We start from the raw sequence: 27,477 nt of genomic DNA, 5'->3' as shown, positions 1-27,477 counted from the left end.
GCTGTGTTCGCTCTTCCAGTTGTTTCCAGGCATCCCCCCCCCCGCCCCCCGCCCCAATCTGGCATCCTCCTGTCCGTGTTTATTTCCCCGTCACTGGTGCTCCTGAGCACGAAGCCCTGCCCCCGAGGACTGGAGCCAGCTAAGGCTCCGTGAGGCTCGGCTGCCCCTGGTCCCCTGGCCCAGCTCAGATCCGCTGTAGGTACCGTAACAAAGGGCTGGGAGACAGCAGAGGAACGGACGCATTAATTGACGACATCTGAGACAACACTGGGACAGTATCCTATTTTGTTTTCCTTAAGAAAGTGGCCGAGTTCCAAGAGGTCGCTTCCAGTTTTCCCCTGGCTGTCCTTACATGTGAACACGAGAGTTCTGAAATCTTGGCGGTTGGGCTTTTTCACATTTTTTAAAACTTCGACCCAGCTGAACGTATTTAATACAAAATTTCATTAAACTTTCTCTCCTCAAGACTGTATGTGAAGTTTTTGCCTGGAGGGCGTTTTTCTTATTGAAGTGGAAACTCTTGGACCTGGAGGGGGCGGTTATAACTAAATGTTGATTTAACCTTAGGTGTCTTGATAGCAGCCGGCCTAAATAGAGACATGCAAAGAATTTGCTTTCAGGATCCCCTCCCCCTCCCCAAAGGGTCGTTGTTGCAGAGCTAGTTAATACGGTTTATCGTTATTGGGTGGCAGTGAGTGGTTGGATCCCGGGCAGGTCTCGTGTGGCTGTAACATGCGGAGGTGAAGGGACCTGAGAACACACAGTGTTAGGTTCCATTTTCTGGGCAGTGGTCGTTTCCTTTCTTGGGAAGATCTTGTCATTTCCGTGGTTTTCCCAGTGTGACAACCAAACTAGACATGTCTGTTGGGCTAGGCATGAGTTCATGGTTAAAGGCTGGGCAGGTACATAAGTACACAAGAGAAAGGGTTCCCAGTGGACTTGGGTTGGTGCCATCACTGTGTCAGCCTGAGGTCCTGGATGGGGGCAGATCACACATGCTGAGCTTGAGGGTGGGCAGAGGCTACAGTCTCAGCAGCTGCCAGCCCTCCCTGCCCCGTGTTGCTCAGAGATGCCCATCTGTGCCCCCAGCCGTCCCCCAAGCTTGCTGCTCCCCCCTCCCCCTCCCCCAGTTGGCTGAGGGCAGCCCAAAGCCACCCTGTTTCTCTTGTGGGTCATTGTGCATCCCTGGTTGTGTGGGGCACCTGCTGAGGGTGGTCAGGTGTGGATCGGGAGCAGGAGGGGTTGGGGAGGGGCCCAGGCTGCTCAGGTGTCCTGTGAAATGGACTCCAGGAGCTGCTGCCTGTGGCCTTGAATTGACACCTGGCACCCTCTGCCTGGGCATGTCCCTTTCTGGCCAGGACTTCTTGTTGATACAGATGGGTCGGTTTCAGGGCGTGGGCCTTGGTTTCTCTGTGAACTGGGTTCCAGGTCCACTTGAGGCTTTCCCCTGCCCACCACCCTTGAACTTGAGATAGTAGTGAGGCCCCGCTGTGGACATAGGGGATAGCCCCTGGCATCCACTTCCTTTGCCCTCCCATGCCTGTCGTGATCCCACCACCAAGGGCCACTCCCTCTCAGAGTCTGAAAACCCCAGAAGAGTGCAGTGGGGCTCGTGTCTGCAGCAGGAGGGTTGAGGAGGTTAACCTAGGGCTCGCTTGGGGCTGCTTTTGAACTTCAGGTCACAGTGGCTCCCTCTGGGCTGGGCCTTCTTTGGAGCTGAAGCAAGTTGCGGGAGACCTCTTGGAGAAGCCCCTGGGCAGGTGGCTCCTTCTGCCCAGAGGCGGAGGCTGGGCAGCAGGGTTGCCCCGTGGTGGCCCCGCAACTGGGGGAGGGCTGGCATTACCTCCTGTACCCAAGCATCCCTTCAGCACCACGCCAGCTCGGCTCAGCTGTCGATTTAACAACAGGTACCCTTCTGAGAGGACCAGCCAGAAGAACATTTCTGGGGGAGAAGGCTGGCATTCTGGATGGCTCTTCACCCAGTCCCTTGTCTCTTCCTAAGCACAGCCTTGGGCAGACTCCCAGCAAGAGGAGGGCGGGGCCCCTCTGGGCGAGCGTGGGGCTCCCTCAGTGACCTGGCGAGGAGTGCGGCACCCTTAGGCCAAATATGAGCCATTTATGATTTGCGCAGAGGTGGGTTTGGGTCTTAGCAGGTGCTGCTGATGACAAGCTGTGGTGGAGTGTGCCATCTGATGAGGCCCGCAGTGGCCATTTCCTGAACACTGACCTACGCGAGCCTGGCGTCGTGGATTTGAAAGGACCCGCCCGCCTGCCCGTAAAGTGGTTGCTGTCTCCCCTGCCTCAGTGGCCAGAGTCCCAGGGCATTGGTCACCTCGCCCCCGGGGAGCCTGGGGTTCCCCTCCTGCAAGTCCACGCTCTCCCCCTGGTCCCTTCCCAGTAGCCCTCTGTTGCAGTCAGTTCCTGATCGCCCAGGGGACCCCTCTGCAGGCCACCTTCTGGATTTAGTAACTGAACAGCCCCTGGATCCAGGAGGGGCACAGTGAGAAGGAGAGCAGATTCCAGATAAGGCCAGGGTTCCCCCAGCGCCCGGGCCTCCTGCTTCTGTCCACATTTCCGCCTGAGGACCTCTCTCCTGCTTCTAAGTGCCCAAGCCAGGCCTCGTTTTGGCTCACTGGCCAGTCTGGGCCCACCTGTTCTGGCCACAGGGCCAGCCTGGAGAAGAGGAGGCAGAGGAAGCAGCAGGTGGAGCGGGCCCCACCGGTGGCCAGACAGAGGGCAGGCGTTTGAAAGCCTAGATGACCCCAGTGTGAGTCAGACCAGAGACTCCAAGTGGGGGTTCATGCGACGCCAGAGTGGTAACAAGAGCTGGCACATCTAAGCTTTAGAAGCAAGAAATATTTCTTGCAGAGTAAGTGCAAGTAGGTGGGTACCTCTGTGATGCAGCAGGTGGGGCGCAGGAGCTGGACAGAGCTGTCTGCGCCTCTCAACTCCGGTAGGATGGCACAGGCCAGGCCTCCGTGAGGGCAGAGCACCAGGGGCCATTCTGACAGAGGGCGGAGTTCAAGTGGGGGCAGGCCTGCACCCCCTCCCCCCCCCAGTGAGCTGGGGCAGAGCCTCTCAGGCCCCCTTCCAGACATTCTGAAAGTTCAGCTTCAGTTTTAGCAAAGTCTCCTTAATGCCTACAGACATCAAAGGTCATTTTCATATGCCCAACTTGGTGTAAGAAGCAGCTAAAAATCCAGGTGGTGAGGCCCTGTCTGGCCAGTGCGTCCTGCGTTGTAAGTTTCCTGGGTGAAAGCCCAGTCCTGAACTGGATTGTTCCAGGCTCTAGGGGCTGCTGCCCCTCCCCACCTCTGCCGTGGTGTGTGTGCCTGCGCGTGTGCGTGCGAACACGTATTAGTGCCACGCACATACCTTGATCTTCCTCAACTCTGGGCGGAACACGTTTGCCAAGTGAGGTTCCATAGATTCACCCAGGTTGGTCGTACCAGCCAAAAAAAGAAGCCCTCTTCCTGGGTCCGAAGCTTGGAGCTGCCTGGCATTTCCTGGCTGAGGCTGGGTGACTTAATGGAACTGCTTGGGATTCTGTGGTTGCTGCTTTAGGAGCAGTGGTGATTTTATTTTTCTTTTTAGGTTCACACCTGTGGCATATGGAGGTGCCCAGGCTAGAGGTCTAATGGGAGTTACCGTTGCTGGCCTACGCCACAGCCACACAGGATCCGAGCTGTGTCTGTGACCTACACCACAGCTCATGGCAACGCCGGATCCTTGACCCACTGAGCGAGGCCAGGGGTCGAACCTGCAACCTCACGGTTCCTAGTCGGATTTGTTTCCACTGCGCCATGATGGGAACCCCACCTAAGCCATTTCTTTGTCTTGTTGTAGACTTCTGGAAGTTCTTTGGGAAATCCTGCCCCCGAAACTCCCCCCGGCACATCAGTGCGGCGTCTCCTCCCCACTGCACCGTCCTCGAGGAATCACTGAAAGAAGTGGTTTTGAATTTGTAGCCTTTCTGTAGCTCCTCTTTTTAAGTACTTCTTTCCACCTTCGAGTCACAATGGGCACTTGATTTCAAGATTCTGTCTACCAAGCCTTTTCATGTTCTCAATCCGCTAAATAAGCTGTCACCGTTCACTTGGGCAGTCTGCAGGCTCTTCTGAATTTCTGGCTTGATATCCTGTGAAATGTCACCTCCTCAGTGAGGCCTTTGCAGGCAAGGTTATTGATTCCCTACTTAATTTTACCATGAAAATGCTCAAGGAAGGAATCCATACCCACCAAGTTTCAGGAGGTATTAACCTGTTACCTTTGTCTTCAGACCTGAGTTTTAAAAGAAGGTTACAGGCAGGCGTATGTTTCTGTATATGCAGTTAGTTAAATATTTGATTTCCTCCTGTCTTCCAGACGTGGAGGAATTTGGAGATCAGTAACATGTGATCGAGGCATTTAAACATTTAGACTTTGCGACAGGCAGAGTTTGTTTTTGCTGACAGTCAACTGTGGAGGTGTTAGACTATGCCTATGGTATGGGGTTTTGAAGGGTGGGTAAGAGTTTGCTAGGCTGCCTCAAAAAGATGGTTCCTTGGCTGTGGTAGATGCTTAGCATGAAACTCTATAATGTGTCATTAGAGGCTTGGGACCATTGAGAGCCTGTGCTCCCTAAGGCTTTAGAGACTGGAATGTCTTCGCTTTCCCTACCCACCCAGACACGGGAGTCTGGGTCTCTTTTGAATGGTTTGTAAAGTAGAGTGCTGGTGGGAAACTGTTGACACGAATTTCATACATTTAAAAAATGTCCATCCGGAGTTCCTGTTGTGCTTTCGCGGGTTAAGAATCCAACTAGTATCCATGAGGATACAAGTTCGATCCCTGGCCTCGCTCAGTGGGTTAAGGATCCAGCATTGCCACCAGCTGTGGTGTAGGTTGCAAATGCGGCTCAGCTCTGGCATGGCTGGGGCTGTGGTGTAGGCCGGCAGCTGCAGCTCCTATTTGACCCCTAGCCTGGGAACGTCTATAGGCCACAGGGGCAGCTCTAATAGGGAAAAAAAAAAGATAAAAAGAAATTTGAAGAAATGAAAAATATTAATCAACCATTTGACTCCTGGTCGCTAGTCAGATGGGCTTGGTGGTGGCCAGGGTTGGCTGGAGCAGTTCATTCCTGCGAAGCGTCGCTCTCCTTTCTCCCGGGACGTGAGAAACTTTACCTTAAAACACAGGCGCTCCAGGTGCAGGGCCGCTCCGGTGTTGACATTGTGTCTGTCCTTCATGGGAAAGGCACGAAGAGACACCTGGACACGCCTGCCGCGCAGGTGTTTGGCTTCTCCGTCAGCCCAGGAGGAATAACCCCTCTAGAGCCCTGTGTGTACGGGAAGTGGTTCAGACAATGGGGATGGTACCATGTATTTCCTCTTGGTTCCACGTATAGTAAAATAAATGTGAGTGCCGTTTAATGCATCACCTCATTTCATATTGCATTTGCCAAGAAAGTGCAATTTTATTGAACATTAGGATTGAATTCTTAACGGAGTAATCAATTTCAGTAGTAAGTTAAAATGCCTTCTATTAATGGACAACTGCAACCGTTAATCAGAGTTACAGTGGATTAACAGTTGTCAGCATTTATGCTAATGGCACTTAGAAACCATGGGCTTATGAATTGCACTTTATAATTCCATATTTCTCCAAGAGTCGGTAATACTTTTGGCTCGAAGGTATTGATTGTTTTGTCTGTTTGCTTGCTACTTGGAGATGTAAAGAAGTTAAATGCCCTTTTCACGGTGATGACACAATATCACCTTCTGGTTTTGCACACTTGGCTTCGCGTCAAAATAGATGGAAAGGGTTCATTTGTTCTGGTGCTTCGCTGTTTAATTTGATCTGGTGTGTGACTAAAGCAAGACAAATAGTATTTTTAATGAAACCATTTAATAACCTCTGGTAGCTTAGAATCGAAGGCATTGGAAAAATGCAATTAAAGGATGGCTAGATGTAAACAACGAAAAAAAAATCACTGCCTCAGCTTCACTGACCCAATTCATTTTGCTTTCAGGGTTTCATCGCCTTAAATGGTTTTGAACCAATGAAGCTGGATTCTCTTCAAAAGACGGACAGCCCTTCGTGTGAACTATAGAGTTTGTGGACAAATTTATATTGGTGAGTTATTGTGTAATATCTCCAGGTAAAAGTGCAGGGTTTTGAAAATCCCCTTTGGAATGTGTTTTCAATTAGTTGATGACTATGGATCGCCAGTGGCCTCTGGATATTTCATCGGGACGTCTAAATAACAGGATCCTATTGATTGTCTTTCAATTAATTGCATCTGGTATTTTCATTTATCAAAAGCAAAATACATGTAATTAACTCTGAAGCAACAGAGTTCAGTGTAAAGTGATTTTTGCTGCCGCCACGGCTGCTGTAGAGATAAGTCAACGGAAATTACACTACTAGGAAACTCGGATCAGGATGGAGCCATGGTAGGACTTCTTGACATATTAATTACGAAGAATAAAAATGAATTAGGCCAACAGCCTCCTGCCACCCCACGTGGCTCAAGTAAAAGGGGGTGGATGGACGTCTTTAGGAAGAAAGCAGCTTGCTGATGATGGCACATCTTTCATGAGCTAAGATTCTGAGAGGTAGCAGTCTCTAGGATGTCTTGAACATAGAACGATCCCCCCCCCCCCCCCACCCCAAATGGATTAGGAATATGTGCTGAGAAGAGCGTTTGGTGTCTGCACTTATGTGGAGTGTGGCTGAGAAAATAGCGACGGAGAGCCTTCTGTTCTCCCTCCATAGCAAGGACTTTGGGGGCTCTGAGCTTCGTTTCAGCATGCCTTTAGCCAATTTCCGCAAAACCTAGATCTCACTCCAAGTCTCCAAGCCACAGCTTCTCTCAGAAATGATTTTTAGGAATTCCCATCGTGGCTCAGTGGTTAGCGAATCTGACTCGGAACCATGAGGTTGCGGGTTCCATCCCTGGGTTAAGGATCTGGTGTTGCTGTGAGCTGTGGTGTAGGTTGCAGATGCAGCTCAGATCCCGCATTGCTGTGGCTCTGGTGTAGACTGGCAGTTGCAGCTCTGATGAGACCCCTAGCCTGGGAACCTCCATATGCTGTGGGTGTGGCCCTAAAAGGACTCTCCCCCCCAAAAAAAAAAGAAAGAAAGAAAGGATTTTTATCCTGCTGGAAAAAAAAAATGTTTTCTCCTTGAACTAACAACATTGTTTTAAAGTGAGGGAGAAAAAGAGCGTGTGAGCCAGTTTTCTCCGTGTTCTTTCTGTCAAACCTCTAGGCTTGTTCTCTGCAGTACTGAGGAGCGCAGGACTTTCAGTTGGAAAAGGTCAAAAGCCCACAAAGAATTGCTACGACAGTGCCCTCTCCTGAGAACCCTGGGGAGTTTCTGGCCCACAGGGTCTAAAAAAAGGTTTCTTTTAGAAGGAGTGAAGGCCAGGAAAGAAAGAAATATTGGCCTTTAGATGCTCCCCTGGCGGGCGGCTCCCCGGGGGCCTCAGCCCCAACCCAACCAGTGGAAGAAGGGTCTCACTGTGTCTCGGTCCCTTTTCCCGTGGAGGAAGGTCAGTCGTGGACACTGGGCTGCTGCCTGGAACCTGGGCCCTCGGGGCCCCCTCCCCCGCAGGTCACTTGGAAGCCTTGTTTGTGAAATGAGTCGTTGAGCTGGGCTGGTCCCCACGGTCCCCCGTCTTGTAGATTTCCGGAAACCTTTCCCCAGAGGGACCTGAGAAGGCTTGCCCGGCTGGAGCTCACAGCAGAGGGTTACTTAGCAGAGCCGACTCCGTAGGCTTTGCACAATTCGGAGCATCTCTGATTTGGGGGATGGGAGACTAGAACTACCCACGCACCTTCTTTGGGCGAACCTGGGTGTATCGGTGAGTCACAATGGCCACCACGTCCATTTCGCTTTCCACACAAAAGGTGACAGATTGTGGCCAAGCACCACGCGTGCTCGGACAATTGGCCTTGGACAATGGTTCTCAGCACTCAAGGTGTTTTCGGCATAATTTGGGGTAACCGTTTTCCGTAGCTCTTGGAAGAGCTTGGGAAGCCCGGTCCAGCCCTGGAGGTGACCATAACTGGAGCACGGCCACCACGCCTGGAGGATGCCTTGTGGTGTCTGCGACCCCACCCATGTTGACTGTGGCCCTGTTGGCCTGGCTGCTCCCCAGCTCTGGGCACCCCGCCAGTGGGTTAACCTTCGCCCCTGAGCACCCTCGTGAGACTCTCAGGGTGTGGTTCTTGCGTGTCCTGGAGGCAGGTGCTGGCTTTTTCCTCTGGGGCTCATCGCCTCACTCAGGATGTGGTACCCTGCTTTTTGGTTCTTGGCTCTTTATTCTGTCTCATTACCTTGCCCAGTATAAATAATACCCCGCTTTTTGGTTCTTGGCTCTTTATTCTATGTCGCATCACCATGCCTGGGGTCCTGTACCTCACTTTTTGGGTGGCTATTCACGCAACCCCACTTGCAGTTGATAGGTAGCCATAAAAGAGGGCTATAACCTGAATCGCAGCCTGAGGAAGGGACCACATGTTGATTTCAGTCTGGTAGCTCACTTGTTGGGCTCTCCTTCTAGACAGATCTTTTTTAAATGGCCACACCTGTGGCATACGGAAGTTCCCAGGCCAGGGCTTGAACCCCTGCCTCTGCAGCAGCCTGAGCCTCTGCAGTTAGATTCTTAGCCCACTGTGCCATAGCAGGAACTCCAACAAATCTTTTTTAATGTGGACAGAGGAGAGGGAAATAGATGAAAAACAGAAAATTCACAAAGAGTCACAGTCTTGGGATGGCAAACCTTTGTGATACTAGAACTGTTTATGTGCCATTGTAGTCCTCTTAGTATATTTAAGTGTATCCATTTAAAAGCATTATATTGCTATCATTCTAGACTTGATAATTCTGGCTTGTGGCCTTTTCTTTTCATAACTTCAGACATTTCAACTTTTCCCCCTCAATGGGCCTTATTTTGTCATCACTAATGAATGAGAACATGCTCCATTTATTTATTTATTTTTGGCTGTTTGGGGCCGCACCTACGGCATATGTAGGTTCCCGGGCTAGGGGTCTCATCAGAGCTGCAGCTGCTGGCCTACGCCAGAGCCACAGCAGCGCGGGATCGGAGCCGCGTTTTCGACCTACAACCACAGCTCACGGCAGTGCCGGATCCTTAACCCACTGAGCGAGGCCAGGGATCGAACTGTGCCACGATGGGAACTCCAACATGCTCCATTTAGATCTGTTGCATTTTGTTCTGCTTTTACTATCCGTTCTGTACGTTGAGAGCCCAGCATGCTCTTTGGTTTGCTGACTTCTGGAACCAGAGTCTCTTCTCCAGGGGTTCAGACGGATCGTCATTTTTCTTGTGCCATTTTTATTATTAAGTGTAAATATTTGTAGCGGTACCACATTACCTTGTAATTTTAACAAAAGTACCAGGGAAAAATCCGTGCTTTTGGTTCCATGTCTACAACTAAGTGGAAATACAAACCCCAGCCCTTAGCTTTTATTCTGTAAGATGATGGTGGAGTGAGCGGTGGCTGTGGTTTCGCAGATGTGGCAGCATCTCTGGCTGCCTGCACCCAGGGAGGCCTTATTTTGACAGACGGTGGTAATGACATGGAGGTGTGACCTGCCTCCCAAAGCCCCAGGGAAAGGTGATCTGAGCTTCCCCAGGCGCTGGGGACTCAAAGGGGAGGGCCTGGCAAGGTCCGATGTGGGGACCTTGCAGTTCTCATCTAGGTGTAGCTTTAGTGGGCCATTGGGGCTGGGGAGGAGTCGCCTCTGTGGGCAATAGGGCCTCTGCCCTGTTTCTGCCCATCCAGCCTTTTCCTTCCGAAACGGAAGGGAAAACAGAAGCACAAAACTACAGCTTGCAGTGAGTCTGGGGATGGTTGAGCAGTGGCGGTATCTGGCTGTGGCCATGCTGGGTCTAGAGTTGTGGCCCCCGCGGTCCTCTGGAGCTCTCGGCCTGCTCTGGTCTTCCCTCGTCCAGGGTTTCGATCCAGCCTGCACTAGGGACCTGTGAGCTGCTCCAGTTTGTAGACAAGAGGCACTACTGCCAGCATCGGAAACCACAAACCAGAGAAAGATACCCTGGGCCTTTCATCTCTGGGGGATGAGAAACAGCCAGGAGGCTGAGGTGGGGGCGGTAAAGATGCAGGCGAAGCCCCCAGGCAGCCCTCAGTGGACTCGGGAGGAGGGGCCCCAGCTGGAGCTCTGTGTTCTCGGTTCTGATGTGTGTTGGATTCCTGAGCTGCAATTTCAAGTTCACATGGGAGCCCGTCTCTGGGAGATGCTGGTCCAGACCTAGTCCTTTCCTCCTGAAAGTCTCCAGATCCCAGTAAGGCTCCTGGGTAGGACCAGAAATATCCTCAGCCTGTCCTTGTCGTGGGCACACGGGGTCAAGCCCCTAGCCCCCAAATTCTGATGGGTCATTTTACTCTCTGTTTGTGCTGTCCCCCGCCTCCTTACCCCTGAAGATTGACTGCTGGTTCTTTTTTTGTCTTTTTAGGGCCGCACCCACGGCATAAGGAGGTTCCCAGGTAAGGGGTCTCATCAGAGCTATTGCTGCCGGCCTACGCCAGAGCCACAGCGATGCCAGAGCCACAGTGACACCAGATCTTAGCCACGTCTGTGACCTACACCACAGCTCACAGCAACGCCGGATCCTTAACCCACTGAGTGAGGCCAGGGATTGAACCCGAAACCTCATGGTTCCTAGTCGGATTCCTTTCCACTGTGCCACGACGGGACCTCCTGACTGCTGGTTCTAATCAAAGTCTGTCTACCGGCCGGGGAGGCTGGACCTCTGTCATCCATCCATGTGTCTGGAATAAGCGGGCCTGCCGGTACTTCCTGGGGTTCCTGGCTGGGGAGGGGCCTCAGCCCGACTGTGCTCCTGCTGGAGGGCCCTGCCTGGGAGCGATGGCTCCGTGCAGATCTTATGAGCGAGGCCACTGCCCTCGCCTCCTCCTGGTGGGCAGGGGTCATGACCAAGCATACCGTCCAGCATTAGGCGGGATCGGGCTATGGACATGACCTTTTCTCCCCAAGATCCTTAGACCTTGGCAAAGACCCCCATTTGATTCTGAAGAACTTGGCACTGAGGTCATAGGCCAGCTCCCAGGGCCCCCGAGCAGCCCTGGGGCTCAGACACTGACAGTGTAACCCCAGACTCCAGGTTCCGTTGTCCCTGCCGCCACCCTGCCGTCCTGCGACTTGCTTTGTCAGAATGCAGGGTCCCTTTGTAGCCACGACCTGGTCGGGGATGACCCCTGGGGCCACGTGTTCTCATGTATGTGTAGAATGAAGCCAGTCTCTGCCCCAAGCACTTGGTCCATGGGAAGGGGGTGCCGACCATGGGCTGTGGCTTATCCCCGAGGGGGGTGGCTCTGTGTGGAGAAAGCCCCCCTGTGGCCAGCGGGGGCGGGGACCGGAACAAGCCGCACAGCGAGGCCTTCCTGCCCCTGGGCTCCCCAGCAGCCCTAGGTGGTGGGACCACCAGAGGCACATGTCACCGCTCTGACCCTCATCATTCCCTTGCGAGCGAGGAAGAGTGGGAGGAATGGGTGGAGATGAGGGGCCCTGCTTGTTGAAGGAAGTGATATTTCATGTTTACTGTAAATCTCAGATTGAGGATGTGTATGTGGGTGCGTGGGTGGGAACTGAGCTTTCACGGATAAGACGTTTGGGTCTCAAACAAGCGTACCGGGTGTGATTAATGGGAGAGGAAGAGGTTATTTCTTTGTGTAAATATTTTTGCTTAGCGTGTATGTGTAACCACGGCGGCTGTAACTACTTCTAGAATGCGTTAGGCCAACCCCATCTTTTCAAAAATACAGTCTTAGTGTTCGGTTTTGTCAGTTGTAATTCCACCTGGGTTTTTTTGTGGAGGAACACACACCACCTCCCCAGGTTCAAGTGTAAATCTGGCATGACTTTCAACTTAGCGGCACTCCCCCAGCCACAGATGCTAAGGAAGTCCTCCACGGCTCCAGAAGCAGCCCACGTGACAGACACTGACAGAACCTGGGTACTTTCAGAGCTCTCGCCATCAATTAATTTCGGGACCTGATTCAGTGCACTTGGCTAATGTCAGGCTTTAGAAAGTGGCTGCGAAATCAGACATTCCCAAGCTGCCCAGGCGTGTTGCCTGTGGCTTCCTCTTCCCCCGATGTCCATCCAACACTCACCTGAAGGCATTTGCTTCGCTTATTGATCGATTCATTTATGTTTGGCAAACTTGGCAACTCCCACCTGGCCCCATGCTGTAGAAAATAAAGTCTTGTTGCAATTCATTCTTTCCACGTAGCAATTCAGACCATTCCCTTAGACTTGCACCCGGTAACGATAAATAGGAGGTTTTCAAAGAAAAATGCTGCGTAGTTCACCGGGTTGTGTGTGTGGGTAGCTGGCTAACACAGGAGAAGGTCTGCCGTGAGTGGACTCCCGTGCGAGGAGGTGAGATGGGGCGCTTTCCTCCGCTTCTCTTAAGCAGCCCCGAACAGTGACATTTATGCATATTTCATGACATGGTTTCTTCAGGCAGAGGAAACAGACAAATCAATTTCTCCGCAGTACACTGTTTAAAGGAAGCTGCAGCAACCTGTGGGGTAAGTTGCAGGAGCTGTTAAAATGAATTACATTTGGCAAATATACAGAACAGTAAGGGGAAAAAGCAAGTATGTGGGGGTAGAACGAACACACACACACACACACACAGCCACGGACGAGTAGCACTTCTGAGCATCTGATCCCAGCATTGAATTTCCATGCCTTCCGGAGCGTACCACTGATCAACCCCAGTGGCTCCCACCCAGCACCCCAGTTCCCTTCTCTGTGCAGGCTGATGGATCAGATGTCCCTGTGAACTTCCCGTCAGATCCACTTAGAGCCCCCTTGATTTATTGGACAGTGCTGTGCTGCCCTTTACTGTAGGAGATTTGCAGAAAAGGAGTCTTCCTGCTAAAGATGCCTTGTTCCTGGCTCAGTGTAAAGCAGCACCTGGCCTGTGGTTGCCTCCCCTCTTCCAGGTCGACTATACATTGTTTAACTCAGGGGAAGCCTTTGCTGTCCTGGGTGGTGTAACCCGGAACTTCTTGAAAGCTGGAGCTGGAGCAGTGCAGGGCAGTGATCAGTCTTGTGGGGGAGGGCTCCTGGCTGGGTTCTGCTTTTCGTGCTGGATACCAGAACCTCAGAACGGGCCTTGCCCCCCTCGGGGAGCTTCAGGGCTATGCAGGTGTACTGGATGTCCCTTGGTTCATGAGACGGTCATGGCCACCTGTATTCTGCCCCTGTTGGAGACTGAAGACAGGTGCCCACCACTGAGGAAGTCGTGGGAAGGTGGGTTCTGTGTTCTGAGATGGTGAATCTGGTGGCCCTTGGCCTCATCGGCGTTTCTTAGTCAGTACTGAAAACCTACTGGGTTTGTCTTTGCTGGGCGCCTATCAATCCCATGCCCACCAGCCCCCAACACGTTCGAGTCCGCCCTTGTGTTCCCTGAGTGCAGGAGGGCCGCCTGGTTATCACAGCACGGAAACCCAAGCCTTCAGGCTCTCCGATGACAACAGAGCCTTCCGACTCTATCAGGTGAAAGAGGACAAAGGTTTTGTGAGCGAACTCGCATTCAGGAGCAGTGCTTTGTTAACAGAACCTTCCAGAATGAATGCTGAAAGCTCTCAGAGGCAGAGGCCACACCTGATGCCCTCCTTGTCACCTCGATTTTCTGTACATGGTCTGAATATTACGGGCGCCATAGGACTAATTTTGAATGAACGAATCCCAGGCTGTGGAGGCACCAGGGAGGTATGGGGTGCCTGGGCTGGTGGATGGACCTGCCCAGCATCTGCTTGGAAGGAAGAGTGGATTTTGCGTTAGCCTGGAGTGTTTTCCGCGGACAGAAGGGGAACCAGCACGGTACACTACCTGTTTGGAGCAGGTGTATGTGCCCTGAAATGATACATCCGTGGTCCTGAGCTTTCTTAGGTAGAAGAGCATCCTCTGCCTGCCCTGCTCACAAGGTGGGGTGGGCATTTGAATTCTCTGTGACTTGGGGACCCAGCTGTACTCTGCTGTCATTGGGGCGCTGTGTTTGTGGCAGCTTCGTGGGCGAGGGGAGTTGTGATTTAGCTGCCTTGATGGCATCTGAGCTGAGATTACGAGGACCCGTAGCCCTGGGTCCATCTGGGACAGATGGTGTGTGTATCAGATTCCTTCGTGGACCCAGCATGGTGGCTGCCCGCTGTCCCTGCCTTTGGACGTCTGGAAGCCCCAGTCCCATGTTTGTTCAGAGCCCCAACTTGGAGAGTCCAGTACTCCTGGCTTTTCGTCATTCAGTCAGACTCTCTGCCACTTCCTAATTACAGTGACCTCTAGACCGTGACAGAAGGTTGCAACTTCCTCTAGGAAGGAGGATTCGTATTGATTTGTACTCTGATCTCCCCCGGGCTTAAGTGGCAGCACCGTGGAGGCCTGGTTAAGGCTGGAAAGCCTCCTGCTCGCGTGTTGAAACACAGCAGAGTGACGCGGTGTCAGCTGGGAAGCCGCCCAGCTCTTTAGTTTGGGGTCGCATCTTAAGAGGCATCTTTCCGGAGCCCGATGGCTTTGGCACCTCCTTCTTGTGCTTGCATGAGGCTTGACCCAAGGCCATGGCCTTGGAGGGGCGGGGGGAAGGGTCCCGGTGGCAGTGCCGGGAATGCTTGACCTGGGCTACCTTGGGCAAACTAAACTACTCTGTGCTTAGAGCCTCGTGCTCCCCCTGTGTTAAATGGAGGTGAATAGTAGTGAGGTTTCAGTGAAACAGGCATTGAGGCGGGCTTGGCAAATACCTGGTACATTGTAAGGGCTTAATAAGGAATGATGGGCATTGTTAATTACCATCGTCCCCATTAGCAACAGCCGTAAATGAGACAGTCATTCCTTTCGCTGGGAGGGGAACCCTGGTGGCCTGCCTGTGGCTGGAAGAGCACAGGGTATGGAGCCTGTCTCCAAGGAGGCACCTGCAGTTGGGTTATAGGAACATCGAGATGAAAGATGACCCCAACGGTAGATCTGCTTGTTTTCCTCCTGGGTGTTGGAAGTGGAACCACATTTCCCACCAACCTGGTAATTAGTCATGGCTCTTCATCAAGGGATGAAGGCTGAGGGCCCCGGAGGCCTTTCCCATGCACTGCATGTTGAGTTTGCTTTTTCATTTGGGTGAGCTGATCTGAGCCACTGCGGGGATGCTGGTGTCAGGGTTACTGCATGAGGTGGGACTGGCTACCTGGGTACCTGTCGGAGGATGGGCAGCCTTCTCTGGGGAGTGGGGCTCCTGTCAGTGGCTTGGGTCTCAGCAGTTTGCCTGAACATGGAGTGTGACCATCAGGGCTGAGGCCGACCCGGCCCCTCTCTCTTCCCGGTGGTGACCGGGTCAGCGGCGGAGAGGGGCAAACACATGGGGCTTATCCCGAGATTGGTGCTGGGAGAGGCCTGTTAGCACGGCCACTTCACATGAAAGGCTGTTAGATTCAGGTCACCGGGTTTGGACTCCTGCATTTTATGGCAAAGTCTAAAAACGCAAATTTGTAACAACCAATGTTAATGAATTCAGACTGTTCGAATTTCACACTGAATAATGGCTGGAATGATCAGAGCCAGGGGCTTAGGAGATCCTTGGATCTCTGTAATCTTTTCTCAAGATTCAATTGATGTAATATCACATTACTTTTATTAACAGTCCTGGCCATGAAAGAAACACACCTATTAGGGCAGGAGAATTTAGTAAAAATAGTAGTCATGACAAGACAATTCGGAATCTGTAATATATTCAGTAAATTGCAAAATGCCACCTCTCATTTAAAATGCAGTGTTGTGCTCATAGATACAGAATGCAATACTTCTGTACCCTAGGGCTTCCCTTTTTTTTTTTTTTTTAACATTAACAGTATTCTATTTAAATGCAGATTTTGATTTGCAATCTAGGAAGAGCCTTGAAGAAGTCTAGGGAGGAGAACAAGTCTGCATCTATTAAATCAATTTTGGTTTTGTGTTATTTTTGCTCTTATTCTGCCTGTCCTTTTGTTCCTGCCTTCTCTTCCCCCTGCGGGTAATTTCTAAACCTGCAGGTTAGGAAAATGCATACAAAGTTCCAGAGGATAACGATGTTATATCCCTCTGTCTTAGAGTTTTTTCTCCCTACACATCCCAGCATCGCCAAGTTAGCGAAGCCCAGAAGGCCCCCAGATTTCATCATAGGACAGAAGCTTGAGGATTTCTCTTTAAATGGAGCTAATTGCTACGGGAAACGAACAGAGGAACTGCATTAAACTGTAGATACATTTGTCATACTTAAACTCCTTTGGTTTTAGAATTTAGAACTGAGTTCTAGCCTTCCATTGCTTTCTCTCATGCGTTTCGAGTACCTTACCTGGAAAACCCATGCGCCAGCCGTGTTGCTTGGTGCAAATGTCAAGAAGATGCTCGGGCTTCCCTTCCACCCGCAGAAGTGACTTGTTTGATGTTGAGCTTCAGTTACCAAAGAAATGGATTTATAGCTTTTGACATTCTACTCTTAGAATTAATTAGGTGGCTAATCATTATAAATACTATTTTCTTTTGCTGTTGTCTCCATTTAATAGAGCATCTCCGGCTATATGCACTTGTCAGTTTCAAACTGAGCGTTGTGTTTTGGCTTTTATGCTCTGTCAAGGGAAAATGAAAGTAAATTCTTTATACCATGCTAATTGATCTAGTTGGGAATTTTTCGATGTAGGCAACATCTGTGCTTGCCCGTAACAGTTAATAGCATCTATTTTTCAACTCCAGACGAAGTTTTCTCTCTGTTGACCTTGCTAAGACATACTGTGTCCTCCCCAGGGCTTGGCAGTGTGGCATCTGGGCACCTTTTCTTGGGCCCCGAGACCCTGGAGAACCTTATTTCTGAAGGTACCTCTAGCCAGAGGGTGCCAGGATCCTGTTGTTTCTGGGAAGAACCCAGGACGCTGATTCTCCTCTTGTGGCCCCGTTCCCCACCCCAACCTTGACCACGCTGGCTGGAGTGATGGCTTCAGAGCAAGTGACCTTGGGTGTGGGCCGTCCACAGACCCTCTCTGTCCTCCGTGAAGAAAGAGTAGCTGGGCACCTTTGTGTTTTCTCTCGGGCAATGGTTTTGGCCACTCTAGGGCTTATTTTTCTTGAACACCTGTAGCCAGGAAGTGTCCGTTCTTTCCTGCACCTTTGCAGTGTTGCTTCCTGGGAAAGGAGAGTCTCCCCAGCCATGGGTGGGAGAAGCTCCAGGCTGAGTTGGGGGGAGAGGAGGGTCCCCTCAGTGTGCGCCTGGGTGCCAGGGCTTGTGTCACAGGCCTGCCTTGGCCATGGAATGTAGAGTATTTTATTCGGAGCCCAGAGTGGTCCAGCACTCGCCCTCAGAAGGGAGCCAGGTGAGCAGAGTGTCCAGAGTATATGCTGCCCCATCCCTCTTGACCTCGTTCAGTCTCATGTATGTGATGGGTCCTGCATAGTTGGGGGGGGGGGATCTATATATATTCTTACTATTGTAATGAATAATGGAGGTTGCTGGCAGGGCCAGAACTGGGATTTGAACCCAGATCTGGGTTGGACCAGCACAGCCAGCCTGTTTTGCTCCCAACACAGTTTGGACCCTGGCTATAAAAGATTTGATGTTGAGTGTACCTGACCTGCTGGCTTGATGGCTGGTCTCTCACTGGAGACCCCCAGGGTTGTTGACAGACAAACCACCTCTAGGAGGGGGCTTCCCCACCTAAAGGCCCACAGTCAGGCGAGCTTGCTGCCTTTTCTGCGTGGGGTCCAGAGCTCCATTGCCTACGGACCCAGCCTGGCCGTGAACAGGCCTCTTGGACTTCGTAGTCGCCAGGCTCCCAGGCTGGACCAGTGCAGGGAGGGGAGCTCAAACCCCAGAGTGTCCGTCTGTCCTGTTTTTGCCTTGCCCTTTAGCGGAAGTGACACTGAGGGTGTGGCTTGGGTGGGGGCAAGTCAGGGGAGAGGAATGACTTGGAAGCCCGATCCTCTTATTCCCCACGTCCTGGCCTTTCTGGGGGCTGCTGACCACAAAGACTCCAGCCAAGTGATGTACGAAGGGCCAGCCGTGCCCTGGACACTCCTCAGTGCTGTCCTCCTCCTGGTGTCACCCGTTCTCGGCTGCCAGTGATGGGGTATCATCATTGCCAGCCCAGGGAGGAACAGGCTGACTGCTGAGGTGACCTGCCCCAGGTCCCGCAGCCTGCTTCACCCCTGCCTGGTGTGAGATCGCAGGAGGTCCACCATGAGTGGTGGCCAGTGACCGTGGCCACTACTGCTTTTCCTCTTGGCTTCTTTCCCCTTTGGTTTGAACCTAGTCCCTTAGGCGAACACTGCAGAGGGGGTGTCAGGACCCCTTCCTATTTGTCTCTGGCTGAACTTGTACACTCAGGCACACTTAAGGTACACCCCAATCCTCATGCTCCCACACACACACGTGCCCACATGTGTACACACGCACATTCCACGTGCACATGCCAGAGAGTGGACCTCCTGTGGCCTGTGTGCCCTGATGGAACCTGCGCCTGGCCTGGTGACAGGTTTCGTGTCCCTGTCCTTCTGGGCTCTCCGTGGCTGCTTCTCAGGATTGGCTCTGCTCAGTGCAGACTCTGCTCCCACGGAGGCGAGCTGGGGTCTTAGACGAACACTCATCTGCCTTGGCTGTTGGCTGAAAGGTGTACGGAGAAGGAGTCGGGGGGGATAATTAGACTCTGCGGCTTCTTTCTCTGACCACCCACCCCACCCCCGTCCCCTGTCCCCCTGTCGATGAGCGGGGGCGTTTAATTTGAGACTTTTCTAATTGGGTTTAAAGGAGGAAAGCAAGCAGACCTGGCTCACACCTTACCTTTGGCGCTGCGGCAAGGGGAGCCTCTCATCAAGGATGGACTAGATGATTTTATGATGCCAGCCTGAATATCTGGGCGCACACACATAACCTAGAGTCAGCAGGTTCAGACACTACTATCTCATTAAATTTTCAGGCAAAAGCTGCAAAAAATTAATTGGAGGCGTGTAATAGTTTAGAATGTGAGCCGGCTTATGGCAATGTAAATTATATGAAGAGGAGACAGTTTTATATACTGAGAGGGGGGGAAACTGGTTTACTTTAATGAGAAGCGATAGAAATGCAGAGCTATTTTTTCATTACAGATGCACTCGAAAGTGTTTGGACTTCGTTGATGAATAGAGTTAATTCTCTGCTACAGTTCCAATAATTCATGCCACACAGTTTAATGACTTCTAGATAAAAACAGGATTGAAATGTTAATTTCTCTGAAGAAATTGGGGCACCCTTGTATATCAGGCTTTCCCCCCTGTTAAACTGCTGGTTAATTTCACTAAACAAGTCTCCTAGAGATATTTCATGCTACGTAGATTTTGTATTTCTTACCTGAGTTAGCTTACTTTCTTTTTTAAAACTGTTATGTATATGATCATCTTAAATGAGAGAATTTGTTGGGCAGAGCTGTGTCTACGCAGTTGGACTCTGTAGAGGATCCTGCCACGTGGAAATCTGTAAATAACCATGTGATTTTATCTGTGTTCTGGTGACTAATAACTATTTTTTTCTTTGTTTTTGTTTGGCTTTGTGTTGGGTTGGGTAGATCTGTTGACCCTGTTTTGGAGCTAGAAAATAAGAAATCTTGATGAGTCAACATTAGATAGATTCCTGTGGCTTTGTCCCCAATCACGCAGGAATGGTGTTTTGTTTTGTTTTGTTTGGCTACATCCCTGGCATGTGGAAGTTCCCGGGCCAGGGATTGAACCTGCACCGCAGCAGTGACAACACCGAGTGTTGTTAACACCCAGGCGGGAGTTTTATCGTCATTGTCATATTATTTTACTTTGCACTTTTTCACTTTTCATAATGTTGGACTTTTTTCCCGTAGAGCTGATTCAAATCTGAGTTCAGTCTCTTCCCTTTCTTTCTAACCTACCCCTAGAGGAAAGGTGCGTAGGAACTATTAATTTTAGTAACAGAAAGTTAAGTGGTTGTGGTACTATGTAATTAAGGAATGTTTGCATTTTATTATTTATCCCCAGATTTTTTTACATGTTTTTCTTTGTGGGTTTTTATTGTTATTGTTGTCATTTGTTTTGGCTTCATTGTTTCACCACGGGGACAAAAACCAAACCCCCAGGTATTTGAAAGGGAGCGAAAAAATAACTCCAAGCCTATTCTCCGTTTTCCTGGTTGGTTGGTTCTATTTGAAGGGCTTCCTAAAAAGGACGCCACTGGGGCTAAGGACAGACTGGCAAGAACTGACTTTTCACTCCCAGGGGGCTGGACTCCACGCCCCCCCCACCCCCACCCCAGTTAGCCACCACTGGGCCCAGCGGAGGCCCCCTTCTGTGCGAGGGCAGGTGGATGCGAGGTATGGGTTTTTAGGTTCTTAACTGTTGAAGTTGGCTTTCTGAAAGCCTCCATCCCTCTTGGTGGCCTTTGTCAGTTAGTGTCCTACTAACTTTAGGGATTGGGGATTTTTGTCCCCCGAGACCTGTTTGTAGGTGTGTGTCCCACGTTTGCTCACATAGTCCTGGGCGCGCTGGGAAACGGGACAGGAACTTTGAGTGTGTCGAGGGACTCACCCTGGGAGGAGGAGCCCTCCGCCGCTGTTCACCAAGTGTGCCCTTTGCACGCCCGGCTTCTGCTTCAGCTGCGCTGGGTGAGCCGTGGGTGGGGCACGGGGTCAGATTGGCTCCTTTGCATTTTCAGGGTGCCACACCCGACGTCACCTGGCCCCACACCCTTGGTTACGAGATCCTCCTTCTCCTTGTGTGTCTTTGCGCTGCTCTCTGGATACACTGTTCCCTTCTTTTACCCCCACGTGGCCCTTTCCTTGGCTGCTTTCAGGTCAGCGATGCCTCGTGCCTCATGCCTCTTGCTGGTGGAAAATTACCGTCAGTAACTTCTGTTGAGGATTCCTTCGAGTTTCTTAGATTTGGTGTCGTGGACCTTTTGGAGCTGCTGATTGCTCTCTGATTGCTTGTTGGGAAGCTGTCATGTGTGGTGTAGGAGCCACATGGCAGCCCTGGCCTCTGCCCATCGGATGCCAATAGCAGCTTGTCCCCGTCCTGGTCTGACAGCCAGCATGTGTCCCCAGACAGCACCCAGGGTGCATTAGGTGTGAAGTGTCCCCACTTGAGTTTTGGGGTGGAGGTCTCCTCCTTGCCTCTTGTTACCTTGCCTTTGGAATCACATGGACCAGCCCCGTTCAGGTCAGCACACAGCCTGGAGCTGCCCGGGGGGTCACCTTAGAGCGAGTTCTGCGCCTTCTGGGAAACGGATGGCCTGTGTGCCAGTGCTGGCTTGCCCTTGGTCCCTGGGAGCCTGTTGGCCGAGGCCAGGCCCGGTGACTGACACAGGAGCTGGTGGAGGAGAAGGAGGGGCCCTGGGCAGAAATGCGTCCTGCCGCTGTGCTCGCCCCCAGACTCATGGGCCTTCGTGACAGTGCATCTGACAGACAGATTTGTCGCCTTGTCACGGCGACATGTTGGGATGGCCTCGCTGCTCATGTGCCGTGGACACTGGGCCGTCTGAAATTGGGCAAAAGCATCGCTCTGACTGAGCTGAAAGAGGCTTATCAGTACCAGGCATAACTTACCGCCTGCTTTTCCCTGTTTCTTTAACTTTTAATTGAAACCATTTAGTTACCACCCCTGCTGCTAGGAATCTGGGGACAATTAGGAAAGTCCCATCTGTCCTTTGAACCACGTTATATTGCCTTTCCCTCGCTGTCTGGAGAAGACGGCGGGTTTGAACAGCCCTGTCTCTGCTTCCCACTGGATGCTTGCTTGTTATCTCACTTGAATGAGTTACGGCAACTCTTTAATTCAATTATTTTCTCCAACGCAGGCTTTGAGATGATTTAGTTGAATCCGACGCCCGGTTTTCCAATGCAAAGCGATGACTCCGCTGAGGCCGTGGGTGGATTTTAAAGTTTTCTAGGAGCGCCTCCCCCCCACCCCCCCACCGCCCGAGCTGCCTGGCACGAGCCCCTGTTTACCATTTCAAAACAAAGATTGGAAATGGCAGATGCCATGGGCTTTGCCAGTCTTCTCCCCGAGGCGAGGAATTATCTGTCCAGTAATATTAGGTCAGTGGATTCCTACCCAGCTGCGTCTGAAAGCAGGGAGGGGGTGGGGCCTGCCGGGTGCCAGTCCGGAAGGCCGGTTATAAACCTGTAAACGGGCTGAGCGGTCCACTCTCCCGCTTTGCTGTTTGACTTTGAATTAAACAAAGCGTCATGAGCTGGAGGTGTGTCAGCCAATCCTTTTAACCCATTTGCTTTCTAATGTGGAAAATCTGCCCAACACAGGGCCTGCTGCAGAGGCTGTCCGTGGACAGCCCCTGGGACCGGGGGCATTGGGGAGAGGCTGCCTCTTTTGAGACAGAACTCTATTATTGAGCCTATCTTCTCTTTTCCTCGTGGGCCCCACCCAAGGTCCCTGTGGATGTCGCCTCCGATCACAGGACACAGGGTGTTTCTAACTGACTCCTAGCGATGTCACATGCTTGCCAAGAAAGCAGCAGCTAAGATGATGGTTCTGACTTATATGTAGGTTGTTCCAGTTGCTGAGGAAAAGGCGGGAACAGGGAGACCGAGGCAGGAAAGAGCGTGGCCAGCTTGGGTCCAGGAGTCCCTGGGTGCCGGTTTGTGGGGCGCCTCTGAGCTCTGGGCACCGTTCAGGCCACCACCCAGTGGTTCAGGCTGGGGTGGGCCATGGGCACCTTAAACTCCAGGACCAGGAGCTGCCCGCTGTACCTCTGCAGAAGATGGGCTGTGTTCCCCTGGCTGGTGCTGGTTTATGTGAGATCTCACTGGGTGTCACTGTCTGGGGGTGTGAACCCAGGTGTTTTCTGAGCATCCTGGCTCCCAGACATAGACTAGCACCCGCATCTGGGGCTTGATGGAAGAAACCAGCGTGGGCGTGTCTGGAGGCTGAGCACCTGCCGCTGGTGATGTCACCACCTCTGCTCTACTCCAAGGCTCTCTAGGGGTCTGGCTTGACTTTGGAATTAAACCCAGTGGGACAAGTCTGTGTCCTGGCAGGCTGGCACATCTATGGCCATGTGTCTGTGGGAGAAACGTCAGTAAGACACTGTCAGAGATTGTGACTAGGAAGTGGTTCTTAGACATGGAAACCAGCCTTGCCTCCACCCCCCCCCACCCCCCAAAAGAAATTGCATGTGTGCCCTTTGACCTACTAATCTCCTTTCCCTTCCCAGAGCCAAAAAAGGTTTAACACACCAAGATACTTCATCGTGGTGTTATTTGATGGCAGAAAGACAGATGCCTCAAGCATCCAGCAGTGGGAAAACAGCTCATTCTTTTAAAAATGATGCTTTCGCAGTTTGAAATAACATACGCAGAAGGCTTGTCTTAAGTGGAGAGGTCCAATATTAACTGCACATTTATGAAGAAAACCAGAGAAGTACTCATGGGGGGAGTTCTGATGATGAATATTTTATGGTGGTTATCTTTCCTGGCTCCTCAGCCCGGTCAGTGTTCTGTCATGAATATATATATATATTTATATATATATATATTTTTTTTTCTTGTGTAATAGGGAGAAAAACGTGGTCATCTTAATATTGTTAGAAGGGTCAGTCCATGTGCTTAATAAAGAGGGAAGAAATGCAACACAAGATGTATAAAAGCCCAGCTAATTATTCTCATTGGGGTCACTGTCCCTCTCCCTCCCAGCGTCCTTTGTCCTGGCGTCTCCTAAGTGTGTACGAACCCACAGAAGGGCTTTTGGTTGACTTTCCATGCAGAGTCCTGCCAGCCCCGCATTCCCGTTTGAAACAGCAGGTCGCGGACGGACGCATTCCTCTCTCCCTGTGATGGTGTCCGGGCACGTGTGCGGACACAGGCGTCTATGTCGGCGGGTCGGTGGACCGGCTTTATTTCAGGTGTCTGTACATTGTTCCTCTCCCGCCTCCCCCACTGCCATTTTCCTCTGGCAGAACGTGTGCTAGTGGCCCGCTGCCCTTCGTTAGCTGAGCGGCTCTGTGTCCCTTTCCTCTTTGAAAACAGGGACAGGAGTTCCTATGCAGTAGGCTTGTAAGGACGCAGTGAGTTCATGCCTGTCAGGCTTGTGCATTGGGTCAGCCAGGGCCTGATCATCGTACCAACCTGCTGTCTTTGGTGGTGGTCCCATCTCAGAGTTTTTTTTGTTTTTTAAAAAGTTATTTATTTATGTAGTTATTCATATATGTATTTACTTATTTATTATGGCTGCCCTTGCAGCTTTTGGAAGTCCCTGGGCCCAGGATTGAATCCGAGCCACAGCTGCAACCTACACTGCAGCTGCAGCAGTGATGACTACTTTAACCCACTGCGCCAGGGATCAGACCTATGCCTCTGCAGTGGCCTTCGTTGCTGAAGTTGGGTTCTGAACCCACTGTACCAAAGTGGGAACTCCTTCCCCGTGTTTTGACAGCCAGTGTTCGTCCGCCTTCTCCCCGTGTTTATGATCATGCATATACAAGCATAACGCTTTGCAAGCATGGAGTTTGGTTCGTAAGACATCTTGTTTGCCTTGAACTGCCCTCATGCATCAGCCAAACCCTGTCCTCCTCAGAGCCTTGCACAGATGCTGTTTTCAAAGGAAAATCTGGTTTGGGTTGTGTCTGCTCCTTCCCCTCCGCCGGCCCCCCTTTGCCTACAGGGGCAGGTGTGACCTGTCTGCAGCAAGTAGGGTTTGGGACTGTTGCATTGCAGCTGAACCCCTGGAACCAATTCATTCACGTGTCCCAGCAACACCTGGGAAGAAACGTGGAGGTGAATGTGGGCGTGGACCTGGCTGGAGGTGCTCCCGAGAACAAAACGAGTGCAGGTGTATGGGGGAGGGGGTGTGAGAACAGAGCCAGCAGAGGCCAAGGTGGGAATCCTACCACTGGGTGCCCCATTATGGGGTTCCCCTGAGCAACCGGATTGCAAGTAGTGATAGAGGAGGCATGGACTGATTGCCATGCGCCTGCGCCTGGGGCACGCAAACGTTCCCAGAGGGGTTGCATCCAGGCCACAACAGTGACAATGCTGGGGCCTCAACCCACTGAGCCACAAGGGAACTCCTAAAGGCATGTGCAGGCTGGAGCTAAGCCTGCCAGAAATGACAAGAGCAGTTCAGGAGGCTGCCCCGCCTGCTCTGGCCTGCTTCGAACCTCCCGATTCCTTGCCTTCTCTCCTCTTTGCTGAGGGTTTGATAGGTTCTCTCTGTCACCTGGGGGGTGGAGCACCCGCCGTGAGCTGTGCCTGGAACACACACTTGTGCGGCAAGAATGGTGACCAGGACATCTGTCAGGAGACCTGTGTGGTGGGTGACAGGGCTCTCGGTTGACGAAGCTGTCATTTACTACCCCCACATGGAGGCTTCTGGTCTTGAGTCAGGCTCTCTCTGGTCAGGCTGTCACTTCTCAAGTTCACCAGGTTTGGTGACCTTTTATAGAGTAATTTCACTGATTCCATCAGGCATTTTTGTGGCTCTTGTTTAAAATTTTTGCAACAACTTTTGATAGCATCGGAACCTCTGGGTGTTTTGCATCAATCGCATCAGCCGTGTTCACTTTTTTTTTTGCAAGAGTTTTGAACAGGGAAACAATTTTTATTCTTTCTAGTCTAAAATTTGTTGTCAACAGCAAGTATCTTGAAGTAAAAAAGAGACTTGGGCAGCGAGTTTGTCAGGCCAGAAATCCTCTGTGGAAGGCGTGGCTTCTTTGGGGGCACACATGATAAATAGGCTTTGTGAAAGCTGTTATTTATATTCTATTGCATAACTGGGGGGAGAAATGAGAATGCAGCCTTTGGGTCTCCGATACCAGTTTTATATCTCAGGAACCAAATTGATGAATCCCGGCAGGAGTAAAAGGCACAGTTGATAGACTACAAAATTAAAAACGGTTTCCTTTGGTATTTTATCTTGTCTCAGCCAGTTTGCAGAATTCATCATTGAATTCCGTGGGTTTAGGACAGAGAGCTAAGAGAAACGGTTTCTCCCTTCTGATTGGGTCTCCTTATTGGGGGCATTTCCTTCTTTTCTTATTTTTAAATTGAAGTGTAGTCGATTTATGGGGTTCTCGTCGCGGCTCAGGGATTAACCAACCTGACTTGTAACCACGAGGTTGCAGGTTCGATCCCTGGCCTCTCTCAGTGGGTTTTAAGGATCCATCGTTGCCGTGAGCTTTGGTGTGGGTCACAGACTCGGATCCCTTGTGGCTGTGTTGTAAGCTGGCGGCTACAGCTCCAATTAGACCCCTAGCCTGGGAACCTCCATATGCCATGGGTGCGGCCCTAAAAAAAAGACCCCCCCCCAAAAAAAATGTATAGTTGGTTTATAATGTGTTAGCAAAGTGATTCAGGTATATATGTATATGCACACCTTCTTGTTAAATATTCTTTTTCATTATGGTTTATCATAGGATGCTGCGTATAGTTCCCTGTGCCACACAAGGACTTTGACAATCCATTCTGTGTATAATCGCTTCCATCTGCTAACCCACCTCCCATGCCATCCCCCCCACCCCCTCCCAGGGCATTTTTTGAAGGTAGGTTTGCACACTGGTGAGAAGCAGGAACTCCCACCTCTTTTGGGTGTACTTTCAAGAAGCTCCGACCTTCTCAGACCTTTAGGCAGGACCGTAGGGCTTGTTCTTTTGGTTTGTTTGTTGTTGTTTTTTTAGGCTGCACCTGAAGTATGTGAAAGTTCCCAGGTCAGGGATCCAATCCAAGCCGCAGCTGCAACCTACACTGAATCCTTAACCCGCTGCACCGCAGCAGGAACTCCAGGACTGTTGGTGTGTCACAGGTGGAAATAGTAAGTAATTTCCAGAATAGAGACATTTTTAGATGCCTCTGCCTCATACAGCAGAGTCCAGAAGGTAATGGGCAGCAGAGAAAAATCCAGAGGTTATCAGGGTGATTTTAGGCTTTTCCACTTGTTACCTGAGGCTTGGGCTCCAACACTTAGACGTGATTGAGTGACAGGCCCTTGAATGACCTAGAAAGTACCAGAGGGGCCACACTGATACTTCCAATCACGTGTGGAGGGGTCAGTAGGCCTGCGTGTTGGTAACTCTTCCTTTTGGGTGGAGCGTAGACCTGCCTGCCCATCCCTGTGTACGGAGGCCCCTCCCGGGCCTCCCCTTCCCTCTGACCAGCAGCAGGACCTGTGCCTCTCGCCAGCTTCCTACTCCGTGTATCATGGTTTTTTGCTGCTCTTCTAGCTGCTCTCCTATTCTGTGAGCTCAACATTCAACATGCAGGAGGTTCCACTTACGTTTGTGTGGACACAAGGCCTGTGGCCTCCTGTCCAGCAGGCAGAAGGGGGCAGAAGGAAAGTAGAGGCCTGTTCTCAGTGGGCCCTGCAGCCTGGGGTACCAGGCTCAGATTCCAGGGCCAGGTGTCAGCCGCACCTCTGCCTCTGAAGAGCTCAGGAGAGCAAATTGGGATGGAGGGGGCTGGA

At 51.4% G+C, this 27,477-nt stretch overlaps 1 protein-coding gene across 5 annotated transcripts in view; it reads left to right on the top strand.

Annotated features, from left to right (window-relative positions):
• CTBP2 (C-terminal binding protein 2) overlaps positions 1–27,477 on the top strand; it is a 159,264-nt gene that overhangs the window by 44,232 nt on the left and 87,555 nt on the right. For all 5 annotated transcript variants that reach the window (XM_021073631.2, XM_021073627.2, XM_084995832.1 and 2 more), the window contains one exon: positions 6,011–6,114. The gene's annotated coding sequence lies outside the window, so the exon portion shown is untranslated. The remainder of the gene's footprint in view (positions 1–6,010; positions 6,115–27,477) is intronic.

Source organism: Sus scrofa, chromosome 14 (genome assembly GCF_054392235.1).
Source record: "Sus scrofa isolate SSC_HxYL_T2T_F1_AM1 chromosome 14, Sscrofa_HxYL_maternal_Yorkshire_Landrace_v2.0, whole genome shotgun sequence".
Classification (NCBI taxonomy): domain Eukaryota; kingdom Metazoa; phylum Chordata; class Mammalia; order Artiodactyla; family Suidae; genus Sus; species Sus scrofa.
This window is presented reverse-complemented; position numbering and strand designations above follow the sequence as displayed.